Here is a 12574-nt window from a genome sequence, read left to right as displayed (position 1 = left end):
TGGTGGCCGCCAGCAATCAGAAGAGGTTTTGGGTGCCCGGAGGTGCTCCATGGTGTTTCAGACACCCCAAGGGCACCCAGGCAGTGGGCTCAGGGCACCCCAAATGCCAGCAGAGCCCCTGCCCAGCTGCGCCCTGGGGTGCCACCAGGTCCCCAGGCGGCCGTGCCCCAGCAGGACAGTCCAGCCGGCTGGCGCGGGGCTCAGCACCAGTGGGGAGCTGCCGTCCCAGCCCCCTCCCTGTCTGCCTAATGGTCCCTGACATTTAAATGAGATTTAGTGCTCAGCCCGACGCTGAATATTCATGAGCCCATGCGGCCCTGACAGCCCGGCTGGGGCTGCTCTCATGATTAATAATTTGTTTTTCCCGTTACTGTAAACCTCACCTGCACTCGCTGCTTGCTCCAGCCCCGCTGCTGCTGGGAGCACCCACGTCCCCACCAGCGGGTCCGTCACCTCCGCCCCGGCCCTGGGACACCCCCAGGACACAGCCGGGGTGAGGGGACAGCGGTGCCAGGGGCAGGGGTGCAGAGCAGCTCCCCTCCAGCTCGGGAACCAGCCCATGTACCCCGGGGTACATGCACGGCCCTGTCTGCCCCAGCTTGTGGTGGGCATGGGGCTGGGAGCTGGGAGAGGAAGGGTGGGCAGGCAGATGTGGATCAGGTGTGCCTGCTGCTCACTGGGCGTGCAGTGGTTTGTCACCAAATCGTGGCCGTATCACACCCTGCCAAGCACCAGGAAGCCTGTTTGTTGCTCCGAGTGGGCTGGGACCAAACACTGAGCAAACATCTGCCCAGGCTCTGCAAAGCAGCCCCAGCAACTTGTGGCCACCATCCCAGAGGGGGCTGCAGCCCACAGGCACCCCGTGGGCTCAGCCTCCACACCAATCTGCTAGGATTTCTCTGTCCATCTTCACCAACCTCCCCACTGCAAGCCTGGTGTCCCCTTCCCCAGCCACTCACTCCAGCTCTGCTCAGAGTATCTCCTCCAGGACTTGTCCTCCAAGCCGTGCTGGGGCACATCTCTGGGCAGCGCTGTCCCAGAGCTGTCCCTCCTCCCCTTCCCGTGCCCAGAGCAGGCTGCAAGCACACGTGGGCGCGTGCTGGTGGGTCCTGGAGCAATTCCAGGTGCTTCAAAATTAGTGATATCATGGGGAGGTGCTACCGGGTCCTCCTGCTCCCTGCATGCTGGGCTCCATCCCTGCACCAGGCGCAGCAGCTCTGCACAAATTGCATAAATATTCATGGTGAACACAGAGAAATGTGCCTGTCCCGGCTGATTACACGCACCCGTCCTGAAGGCTGCGGCTGCTCCCTGGGTGCTGCTGGCCGAGCTCTCACCACGTGGCAAACCACAGCGAGGGCACCCTGCAGCGCTGGCCTGTCCCGGCACAGCCGCGGCACCCCGCACACAGCGGGATCCGGGCTCTGGGCTGGGGACAGCGCTGGTCCTCAGCCCCTCCACCAGCCCACACCAAGGGTGAGGCTTCTCCAGGGGAGGTCCCAAAATGCTGGGTCCCTGCGGTGCCATGCTGTGGTGCTCAGGACACTTTGGGGACCTGCTTTGGTGACCCTGGCGCTCTCAGGTGCTGGGGTCCCTGCTGCGCTCCCCTGCGGATCCCCGCATGCTGTGAAGATTAATCCCCTGCAAACCTGACCAAGGTGCTGGGCTAATAGCCTGATTTATTCCTTCCCGTCTCTCCGGAGCACGCGAGGTTCCCCACTGTGTCCTGAACGACCTCATGCATAATACCATGCACAATCCTATTAACGCCGCCCCGCCACGCGCTCCCTGCTTAGCGCCGCCACTCGCCAATGCAATTTCCCCGTGATATATGGGAAAAATAATTGAACTATATTTGAAAATATATTGAGAATTACAGCTCACACCCAGCGGGATTTATAGGGGCCATATTTCACAAAACCATGGCCCCGCACACCCAGGGGTGCTCCCGAGGAAGCGGAGGAGAGACCTGTGGTCGCAGCGGGTGCAAGCGCAGGGCATGCGGTGGAAGAATGGGCACATCCTTGGGGACAGAAAGGCTTGGGGACACTGCCACCCCGACCCAGTGGCTGTCAGAGCTAGGCTGAGCGTGCTCCCCTCTGGGGGTGAGGGGTGAAGCACTGCAGGTGTCCTGCTACTTGCTTGGTGCGCTGGGTGCTACCATGGTGGCCAGCCTGGTGTCTGCTGGGAGGTGACCCAGACTGCAGCTGCACCATGGGAGGTCTGGCACCAGATGCATGCCCACGCAGTGGGGAGAGAAAGGAGGGAGGCAGCGAGGCCGCCCAGATGGAGAAGCCCCCTCAGGCTTGGAGAAGCCAGCCCCGTGCCATGCAGCCCCGCGGAGATGCTGTCCCTTTCCCTGCCTCACCCAGAGCAAAGCGCCCGTCTGGCTGCAGCCCGGCCAGCCTCCATCCCTGCCGGCCCCCAGCGGGATGCCGGGGGTGCCGCTGTCTGGAGGAAAGTCCCGGCGTGCCCCGGGGAAGGCAGCTATAAATAACCGCCCGGAGCGGGGCGCTGGGACTGCTTGGAAGCCGCTTTGTGATCAGGACAAAGAAGAGGCGGCTTCGCGCTCGCTCTTCATTAGCTGCCTTCCTCTGGCTGGCCGGGCCAGGATGCGCTCGCATCAGGCGACGGCAGGATGTAGCTGCCGGTGTCAAGGACGCGAACAATAAGGGCTTTAAATAGCAGCGCTGCCTTTGAAACCCGCTCGCCTGCGCCGGAGATGGAGCCCGGGAAAATTCCACGGCGCGAGGAGGAGCAGAAGGACGCGGGAGGGGGACACGCCGGCCCCTGGGGAGTGTCCCCGTGCCCGGGATCTGCGTGGTGGCACGGCGTGGCAGGCAACACCGGGCCAGGACACGCGGAGGCCGCCAGGATGTCCCGCTGCAGCGGGCTGCACCCCGGCAGCTCCCGGAGCGGCCGAGTTCAAAGCTCCCTGCCGCACAATCCCCGCAGCCCTGGGCACGCGGTTAATTAGCAGCAATTCCTTGCGCTGCCAGGAAGGTGCCCCTTGGTCCCGTCTCGTTTTCTCTCGCTCTGGCCGCAGGGCTCTGATCTCCTCCTGCCTTTATCCGGGAGATGAAAGAGCCGCCGGCTCGCCAGGCCCCCCCCGCGTGGGGTGGCGGGGGCACCTCTGCGAGGATGAGCTGAATGGCAGGGCAGCACCCGCCTCTCATTTTCCAGGCCCTGATCTCGTCTTTTGAGCCCAGGATAAATGCGCCTCATGTCTGGAGCATCGTGCCCCAGGCCGGATGGGGGACAGGGCCCCAGAAGCGGGTTTGGAAGCACTGGTGTGGTGCTGGTGCCTCCCCGAGGGGTGTGCGGAGCTGCCCGGGGCTGAGCACTGGCACGGGCAGGGTACGAGGGCAGCCCCTGGTGCCAGGCTCTCAGGATGGGGCTGGGAGCGCTTTGAAGGGCTGCAGGACCCACACAGGAGGAACACAGGGATGAGCACCCCCTGCTCCTGCCCATATACCTTATGCAGAGGAGCACAGGAGGAATCCCTGGGCTTGTCTTGGCGAGGCCGGCAGGAGGTACAGGGATGGAGAAGGTGCCCCGCCACCGGGGGGCCCTATTGCCAACCCCAACGGGCTGTCGGTCAGGGCAGCGGGCGGCGGGGCTGCCCAGCAGGCTGATGGAGAGGGATCGGCGCTGGAGAGACACGTGCGCCCGTGTGCATGTGCACGGGGGGGCCCGGCTGCGCGTATTAGCAGGCCCTTAAATCAACACAGCACTTCAGACAGGAAGGAAATAGGCTTTGCCGACGGCAGGAGCGGCACTTGCTTTGTGCACATTACAGAACATCAGGAAAATGTCAAATTTACATAAAAATGATACAAACTCATTGGAAGAAACATGCATCCAATTATCGGCCCCAGCGCTGGCACGGCTCCGCAGCCAGAGGCTGGCCGGCCGGCTGGCTGCGAGGGACCCAGCCCCGGGGCACACATTTCATCTCGGGGTGTTTAACATCAAAGCAGCAACCAGCCGCGGCTCTGCGGGCTCCTGGCTTTTGGTCCTGCTGCTCTCAGGGTGCGTGGGAGCTGGGAGGTGGCCGACACATGGGGCTGTCCCCAGCGGTGCCCCCCAGCCGTGCCCGCTCTGTGCCGTGCCAGCGTGCCACCCCGCTGCCCAGGACTGATGGCCTGTCCCAATGCTATGTTTTTATCCCAGCCGCCTGGCAGGATTGATGTCTCACTGCATGCAGGCAGAGGCCATAACTCACACCCAGGAGCCGGGCTCCCAGCTCGTTACTCACTGGGCACCGACACCCTGTGAGTTACAGCGGGCGCTGCCGGGGACACGTCACCCGCAGGGGGTCGGGGCAAGGGGACGTGGCATTGGGACGGGGACAAACCCATCTCTGCGGGCATCACAGGCGCCCCAGCGTGCCCAACACCTCCATCCCTAGCAGCGCAGTGAGCACAGGTGACACCCAAGGGTGACGCTGCCCCCGGGGGTGTCACCGCAGCCGGGATTCCCCGCGCTGCACCCGCCGGAGGGTGCCCGGGCTGCGTGCGCGGGGGAGGCTGACGAGCTGTTAATTACAGGTGCTGCTTGGCTGCTGCAGCGCGTCTCTGCTGCTCGGCTGGCAGAGCCGTGCGGCGGGTGACACACTCCATGATAAATTGATATCCCGTTTAGCATCAATTTTCCCTTCTCTGGTGGCAGACAGCTGTGCTAATGGGATGGGACAAGTGAAAATGAAATAACAGGCCCTGAGCACACCGGCACGCGCCGCAGCAGCAGCCCTGCTGCACGGCTCTCGCTCCCGCAGAGATGGGCAGGGCCCCGAGCACCCATGGGTGGGGGAGCCCTGGGGCTGCCCCCCGAGCCCTGGTTGTGGCTCGGGTCACTGCTGGGCACCTGTGGTGTGTTTGCTGCATGCAGCGTGCCCAGTGCCTGGGGTTTGAGGTTTGCAGAGCATGTGGTGCCTGCAGCAGGCATTGAGGTGGGTGTCAGAAGAGGGCTGGTACTGCAGCCTGCACGGCTCTGGGTGGTCAACATGGGGGCTCTGCCCCTCTTTGGTGTCTGCAACACACTCAGAGCTCAGTGCCCTGCCGTGGGTCCTGCTGACAGCAAGGCAAGGAGCGAGGGTTTGCTTGGTATTCACAGTGCCCGTGCCGCACTGGGGCTTTGGAGCACACACACGGTGCCTGAGCTGGGTTTGATGTATGCAGCATCCCCAGAGCCCACGCCACGTTTGGTGTTTGCAGTAGCCCGTGGCACTCGGTACCCACAGCCGTACGGCTGCTTTCAGCGCGCTCGGCGCTCAGCACCAGCAGCACACTTGTTATCAGGCGTGTATTTGTCAAATTGGTGCCTGCAGCGTGTTTGCGCTCATGGTGTGCGCAGCGCTTGATGCCCAGGGTTTGCTTGGTAATTGCAGAGTGCTCAGCACTTAATACCTGTGGCATGTTTGTTATTTGCACAGCGCTCACCCTGTGTCTAAAGTGCTCGGCGCATGCAGTGTGCTCAGAGAGCGGGACCCACGGTGTCTGATGCTTCAGCGCCTTCAGCGCTCGGTGTCAGCTGTGGTTTCCTATTTGCCAAGCGCTCGGTGATCTCCGCAGGCAGGGTTTTGTATTTTCCAGGTGTGCCCAGCGCCTGTTATATTTGGCATTTGCAGCGCAGCCGGCGCTTGCACTGGCCTGCTGTCTGCGCCGTGCTCGCTGCCTGGCGCTGTGCTCCCCGTGGTGTGATCAGTGCTCACAGCAGGCTGCTGGCGCCGTGTCTGGCTCTCGGTGCCAAGGCCACCGCTGATGTTTGCAGTGGGCTCAGCCTGTGGAGCCCTCGGTGTGATCCTGCTGACCGTGCGCTCCCTGCTCGCTCCCCGGGGCGTGCTGGCTGCTTGCTGTGCCCTCAGCCCTTTGGACCTGCGGTGCACGGCCCTCTCGCTGTGTGCTTTGCAACTGCTGCCCACAGTGCGGCTTTTCCCAGCTTCCTGATGTTTTGCTACTTACAAAGCCTGCTGCACACCATTTCTGGTGCATCCTACACTCACAGCTCGGATTTCAGTGCCCGTGGCACACATGGCACGGACAGTGCCCTCAGTGCTCAGCATCAGCCGTGTGCTTGCAGGGAGCTGGTGCCTGAAGCTCTACATTTGTGATATCCCAGCACACGTCTGTGGCTGCCTCTTCCAGGATGCTGGGCACCTGGACGCTTCCTCCACCCACAGCAGGCTCAGGACGAAGCCCAGCAGGGTGTCTGCACCGTGCTTGGTGCTCGGTGCCCAGGCTTTGCAGCATGGGGTCCCTGAGGGTGCCCATCTCCGCAGCACCCAGCCTGGCACGCGCGCTGTTTGCTGCGTGCCACGTGCTCAGCAGCAGGCAGGATCCGTGCCGGCAGCGCTCGCAGCCCATGCTGGGGCTGATTGATGCCGCGTGCTCGGTGCCCAGCTGGGCGCCGTGCCGGCAGCGTGCGCAGCCCCGGGACGTGCCGGGGGCTCCTCCAAATTCCTGCTCCCCCCCTGCAGACCCTGCCCAGCCACCAGCAGGTGCTGTGGGGACGTGCAGCCCTACAGCTTCCTCACAGCAGAGGATCAGGGTGCAGGGTGGCAGCACGTGGCCCCAGCCCTGGGTCCCTGCCATGGGGGGGACAGAGGGACAGGGAGAGGGCCGTGTGTCCTCGGGGCACTGCTCCCGCAGGCACTGCTCTGGGCGAGGAGAGATAAGGGCACTGTGCTCCTGGCCACTCTGCCCAGCAGCCCAGAGGGCAGACAGGGTGCTCTCGCCGTTGGTGGGGACGTGGCATGAAGGTTGAGGTTTTAATCACACAGATGTCAGGAAATCAGGAGCGATGGTTCCCATGGTAACGCTAACTCTGCCCCTTGCCCGTGGCGCGGCGGCTGTGTGTGCGCGGGGCCGTAATGGGCACCATGTGGCTGAGCTACGGCTGCTCGGGGACCCATAACTTTGAATTTCCTGACTTGGGTGCATTTAAAACCTCAGCCTTAATGCCGTGCCGAGGCAGCTCTGCTGGCACTTTACGGCTCTGTTGTTTTAGGGAAGGCAAACGGGAGGCAGGAGCCACCCGGGCTGAGCCCTGCTGGTGAGGCAGGAGGAGCGATCCGGGCAGGAGGGCTTGGGGTCGGCATCTCAGGACCGAGGGCAGGAGGAGCAGGCAGGCGCTGCCCCGTGTGCCATCCCCACGGCAATGACACAGTCCTGGTGGCTGCAGGGGACAGGACGGGGCCCGCGGGTGCAGCCGAGCGCGAGGGAGCAGCTGAGCAATGTCTCGCGGAGCATGAAGAGCCGATCCTCACGCTCTGCTGGCTGGGCACGCTCCCTCCCAGCTCCTCACGTCCCCGGGGCAGGGGGTCAGTCCGAGGAGACGCATCCTGCGGGTACCAGCCCTGCTGGGGAGCACCCAGTGCCGTGGCTGCCTCCCAGTGCTGGGGGCATGCTGGTCCCCCAGCAGAGCACCCCCTGCCCGTGGCTCAGAGCCCCAGCAAGCTGCATTAGGGGCTCACGCTCCCCCAGCTCCTTTTATCTGGAGGCCTCCTGCCCTGGCTCACCACCAGGCAGGGCTTTGGGCCAACTGGGCTGCCCTCTGGTTGCCTTTGCTTGCTTGTCAGCCATGAGGGAGCCAAGCTAGGGGATGTCCTGCTGGCTGTGGGGCCGGGGGAAGGATGGCATCCCCGTGCTGCGTGGCGGAGTGGCATGGCTGGAGCACCCCCCGGCCCCGGCGCTGCCCTCCCCAAACAACCGCTGCAGCTCCCATAATGTATTCATCCCAGGGTGCCCCGGTGCAGCTGCAATATCATTATTGGCGTTTATTACACCATTAGCTTTAAAGTTTTATAAACTACCAGGCAGGTGACAAGTGGCAGGGGGAGGCCCAAGCTGCGGGCAGGGGGCTGTGCGGGGATGGTGCTGGGGGCTGCCCCAGCGGGGTGCAGGGTTTGGTTTGCCCCCATGGTGGTGCTTTCACGGGCACTGCAAACCAGCAGCGCCCCGCAGCAGGCACACACATCGCCATGGAGCCACTTCGCACAGCGCAGCCACGTGCCTCGCTGCCCTCCTCAGGATGGCAGAGCCCACGGGGGACCAGCCAGCTGCAGCAAGGAGAGGCACACGGACAGGGAACACGCTCCCATGAAAGGGCTGGGATTGGGTCCATCATCCCACTCAGAGCCCATAGGATCCATCCCGGCTGCAATGAGGGCTGACATCTTCCTCCCAGCCGTGACGGGCGGCCTGACACCCGGACCCTACTGAAAGCCAGCCCCGAAATTCCTGCAGGAACAGCCCCAAAGCCACAGGCACCCAGCGATGTTTTTCAGGCAACAGCAGAAGGTGCGCAGGGCACCTTGCGAGAGCTCGTGCACATAGCTCACAATAGGGACTTCGTAATTGAGGTTTTGCGCTTAATGAAGGAATAAATTGAATGGGAGTGTTGTCCTTAATTGGGGTGTTGCATTAATTAAGGTATTGCACTTCGTTGGGGTAAGGCGTTTAATAAGGAACTGCATTTAATCGGGTATTGATGTGAGCGGGGTGCGTTAACGGGGGTGTGGCACCGCAGGTGTGTCTGCTGGCCCTCAGATCTCACCTGTGGCTGTGGTGCCAACCAGGGGATGGGTCCCAACCTGAGGGGTCCAGCACAGCCCTGCCACCTCCCAAGGGATGGGAGCAGGGCAGGTCTGCAGAGGAATTGCTGCTGCCCTCCTCACCCCAGCCTGCAGCCCTGCCAGCACCACCCAGCCCCCCTGGGTGCCCCCCTGGGTGCATCCTGCTCGCAGCACCACTGCCCCTGGTGCCCCTCGGATGTCTCCCCGGCACCGTGGCACAGCCGTGCCCCCCGCAGCAGCCCCGCTCTCCCCTAATGGGAGCGGACACCCTGTCACCCTGCATCTCCCCGGAGCCGCGAGCGCGCCGCCCAGCTCGGTGAAGCTGCTGCCTTCGCAGGGCTCTGGGAGCCTCCGAGTAGATAGGAGTGCTGCGGCCAGCTGGGCTCCGCAGCCACGTTTCCTCCAATTAGATCAAAATTAATGATTGCCCCAGATCCGCTCCCCTGCAGGCATGGGGCTGCATCCGGCTCCGCAGCACACGGGGCTGGCGAGGGAGGCGCAGCGGCCGGGTCCCTCTGCACAGCCCAGCTCTGTGGGTTTGGGGTGGTGGCACCGAGCAGGCAGCTCGGGGTCCAGCTGGGACCAGGGGGGTGATGGGGGTGCTGCTGGGGCTCGTCCCTCCGACAGGTCCCCCTGTCCCCCGTCCTGCCGCCTCCTGTGCCCAGGGCTGGTGCTGGTGGCTGGGGAGGGGGCAGGGGGACCCTCACTGGGGTCTGTGCGTGCGTGGCCCCTCCAGGGGAGGGCGCACAGCAAATAATCGATCTCTCCTCTCGGTGGCAAGGCAAGAAAGCCACAAACAAATCCTCTTCCAGATTGGCCTGAGAATAGAGGAGGGCAGTGGCTGTGTCTCGGAGGGGATGAATCATTGTGAGCGTGCTGCAGGCACCGGGGCAGGATCAGCCCCACGTGCACCCCTCCAGATCGGGGGCAGCTTCCCCTGTGTGGGGACTCCACCTAACCCCTGCTGCCTCTTGCAGCGTAGAGGAGCCCTGATACACCAACCCCCCCCTTCTGTGCTCACAGCAGTTATTTTGTCTAAGGTTGCAGCCTCTGCTCTCGCCCAAACCCCCAGTGCCTCCAGCCGGTCTCCGTCACTGCTATCTGTTATTGCCATCCTCTGCACTCTTTCCAATTAGTCTGGATTTTTCTTGACGTCTGGTCCTGGACCAGGCACAGGGCGCCCGCCGAGGCCTTGCCAGCAGCAAGAGCTTCAGCTGCCTGGCGAATGCTGCCCCTCCTCACGCAGCCCCCAGCGCCGTCCTCCTTTCCACAGCTGCAGGGCAGCCACTCATCCCCCGTGACAGGGGCACATCCCCCCCGAAACAGCAAGGCTTCTTCCCTCCTTCCCTAGCTCCTGGCTGCTTCTCCGAACAGCTGGGCAGCTGGGAACCTGGCTTCTGCCTGCGCAGACACCCGCACCTGCACGGCGCCTCCTGCCCGGGGGTTCAGCCCCCCGCACGCGGTGCGCACCCGGCTGGAGCCGTGCCGGGTGTCACATTCGGAGAAGCCGACACCACCGCTGCCCGCTGCCGGGGCTCCTCTGCTCCCCGACCCAGCCCAGATCTTTGCGCTTGTCCTTTCGAATCGGATCTGATTGTTTTCAGGCCATTTCTCCGATTTGTCAACATCATTTCAGATTCCAGCCCTGTTCCCTCCAGCCCTCGCGGCTCCCCCCCCCTGCCATCCAAGCACGGCACGCCAGGACCTCACCGCTCACCCACCCGAGCCTGGGGGTGCGGGTCAAGTGAGGGGGACCCCAATTCCCCAACCTGCCTGCTCACTTGCACGGTGGCAGCCCTGCAGCATCCCCCCTCGCTGCCTCTCTCCCCCCGTGCACGCGTGCCGTGCTCAGCCGCAGGTGGGGGGCTCCGGTGCAGAACGGCGAGACGCGAGATGCTGCCAAGTGGCAGCGAGGGCTGTTCCCAGCTGGTGCTTTCCTCGCTGCCTTGTCTGGTCCCAAGGAAAAGCAGCCCCTGAGCCTTGCTGCCACCCCTCTCCCTGGCCCTCCTACCCCAGCGTTAGCTGCCTGTGCTGCACTGGGAGTTGGGTTTCCTGGCTGGGTTTGTCCCCATTTGGGCAGCTGGCATCTCCACCAGCTCTCAGCCTCCCTGCCAGCTCCACCCGTGGTGCACAGCCCATGGTCCTGCTCATCGCCCTGCCCTGCAGAGCGCTGCCCACAGCCACAGGATGGGGCTTGTGTCCTGGGTGTCACTCATTTGGGTCCAGCTTGATCCCAATCCCAGCCCAGCCACACTTCAGACTATTTCTGGGGTCCAGCGGGCCTGGTGGCCAGGCAGGAACAGGGCACAGCAGGGTAGAAGAAGGATGGGAGGAGGGGGGAGAGGACATGTCCCTGAGCACAGTGGAGGGTTTATGAGGATGTCCTGTAGTCACACAGTGTGGTTTGCCCGAAGGATCTGGGGCACAGACCCTGCCCCTACACCACGGACACAGCAGGGGCTGGCTGACAGCATGGAACCGCCCGGCAGTCCCTCGGTGTCCTCAAACCCCTTCCACTGTGCCCCTGGGAGACACAGGCAGGGGTCCCTGCAGCATGGGGCTCGTCACGGCGTGGCTGGGGCCACTTACAGTGGCAGCGCTCCCTGCCACGCTTCGGTGGGCCGGGGGCACGGGGTTGGCACGTGCACGCCGCATCCCTGGGGCAGGGGGAAGCAGGCGGCCAGGGCCGTGCGTGCTCCCCGCCGGAGGCAGCCTATCATGCCGTATTGACCCGCACTGGAGGCAGGAACATGTGTGCCATGCACGGATCGATGGGAAGATTGAAGATGCGTGTGCGCTTGCCGGACGGCTGGGGGAAGCTTTGCCGTTGGCACCGGTAGCGCAGTGAAGGTCACGCTGACCTGCGGCGCGGTCCCCGGGGAGAGGCGAGGCCGCTGCCGAGCTCCTGGGGGGGTGTGGGGGGGTCTCACCGCCTGTGCTGCCGGACCCTGGCCTCCCCATCGGGCTCCGAACCCCCCGGAGAGAGCCGCATCTCCTGGGGGGCTGCCTGCTGGAGGCAGGGAAGCGGTGGGGAAACTGAGGCAGGGACACCACGGTGCCGCGCAGGAGAGCGGCCGGCCCCAGGTGCCGGTGCCCCCCACCCTCACCCCGGCCCCCAGCCCACCCAGCAGAGCAGGCAGAGCCCCCCCAGCTGCGGGCAGGACGGGGCAGCAGGAGGGGGTGCCGGGGGTGCTGCGGGGAAGCCCCGCGGCTCCCCCGTCCCGGGGCTCGGCGCCCGCCGGGTTGGGGCGCAGCGGGCCGCGGCAGGGAGGCGGTTAACGGCCAGGGAGCCGCCGAGGCAGGAGGAGTCCGCGGGCGGGCGAGCAGGAGGGGGCCGCCGGGCGAGCTGCCCGCAGGCTGCCCGCCCCCGCCGAGCCGCCCCGAGCCGCCCCGAGCCGTGCCGAGCCGCGCCGAGCCGTGCCGTGCCGCGCTGCCCCGGGGCGCACGGGCCGGGGCGAGGCGCACAGCGCGGCGGCGGCGGCGGCGGCGGCGGCGGGGGGCAGGCACCGTGCCCCGCCCGCCTCGGCACGGCACGGCACGGCACGGCACGGCACGGCTCGGCACGGCACGGCACGGCACGGCACGGCTCGGCACGGCCACAGCATCGCAGGGCACGGCGCGGCACGGCTCGGCTCAGCGCGGCATCGCACGGCTTGGCTTGGCGCGGCACGGCTCGGCACCGCTCGGCGCGCCTCGGTTCCGCTCGGCTCGGCGCGGCTCGGCTTGGCGCGGCTCGGCACGGCTCGGCTCGGCTCCGGCAGGTCCCGAGCCATTCAAACAAGTGGCTCCCGCAGCACTTGGGAGCCGGGGCTGGAGAGAGGGCGCGGAGCGGCTCCCCCTGCCCCGGAGGCGCGGGGCCCTTCACACTGCCTCCTTCTCTGGCGCTCGCTCTTTATTTGACGATGAAATAATGTTGACATGTCTTGAATTATTAAGTATTCCCTGGATTTTATTAGCACATGATGCCTAAATGCTGCCTGTATCTGCCGGGGTCTTAAC

General features: G+C 64.9%; 1 protein-coding gene across 2 annotated transcripts in view; it reads left to right on the top strand.

Annotated features, from left to right (window-relative positions):
- Positions 1-12574, top strand: part of ASIC4 (acid sensing ion channel subunit family member 4) — a 46482-nt gene that overhangs the window by 13692 nt on the left and 20216 nt on the right. The gene's annotated exons all lie outside the window — the stretch shown is intronic.

The sequence above is a fragment of the Aythya fuligula genome, chromosome 6 (assembly GCF_009819795.1).
Source record: "Aythya fuligula isolate bAytFul2 chromosome 6, bAytFul2.pri, whole genome shotgun sequence".
Taxonomy (NCBI): domain Eukaryota; kingdom Metazoa; phylum Chordata; class Aves; order Anseriformes; family Anatidae; genus Aythya; species Aythya fuligula.
This window is presented reverse-complemented; position numbering and strand designations above follow the sequence as displayed.